This window comes from Carlito syrichta, unplaced genomic scaffold (genome assembly GCF_000164805.1).
Source record: "Carlito syrichta isolate Samal-C Ts95f unplaced genomic scaffold, Tarsius_syrichta-2.0.1 Scaffold268094, whole genome shotgun sequence".
Taxonomy (NCBI): domain Eukaryota; kingdom Metazoa; phylum Chordata; class Mammalia; order Primates; family Tarsiidae; genus Carlito; species Carlito syrichta.
Window position 1 is genome coordinate 44,347 of NW_007212190.1, and position 535 is coordinate 44,881.

At 60.6% G+C, this 535-nt stretch overlaps 1 protein-coding gene across 1 annotated transcript in view; it reads left to right on the forward strand.

Moving 5' to 3' along the window:
• Positions 1 to 535, forward strand: part of NR2F2 (nuclear receptor subfamily 2 group F member 2) — a 14,517-nt gene that overhangs the window by 6,039 nt on the left and 7,943 nt on the right. The gene's annotated exons all lie outside the window — the stretch shown is intronic.

Consider the following 535-nt stretch of genomic DNA (forward strand, 5'->3'; position numbering starts at 1 on the left):
CTCCTCCTCCTCCTCCTCCTCCTCCGCCAACTCCTCGGCTGCACACCAGCTCTGAGAGCGAGAGAGTGAACGAGAGAGGGAGGGAGAGAGTGAGAGCGAGCGAGATCTTTGGAGAGATTTTTTTTTTTGCCTCCTACTTCTGTCTTGAAGCCAGACAATCGACTTGCAGCTCTCCCTCCCCTCCCTCTCTCTCCACGTTCTGCTTCCACTCGCTCTCCTGTCCCCTTCCCCTCCCCTCCCAGCGGAAAGCCCCCCGAAACCAACAAAGCTGAGCCGAGGGAAACAAACAAAACAAACACACCGGGCCAGACAAGCAATCGACAAAACTTTGCAAAAGCAAAAACAAAAAAGGAAAAACTAACCAACCTCAACCAACCAGCCCCCGAGCCACCCGGGGCGCCCTCCCGCGCCCTCTCGCACCCTCGCACACACAAAAGGCGGCGCGCCGGAGCCCGAGACCCGGGAGCCGCCGCCGCCCCGCCGCCGCCCGCAGCCAGGGGAGCAGGAATTCCGGACGCGGCCCCCATAGATATGG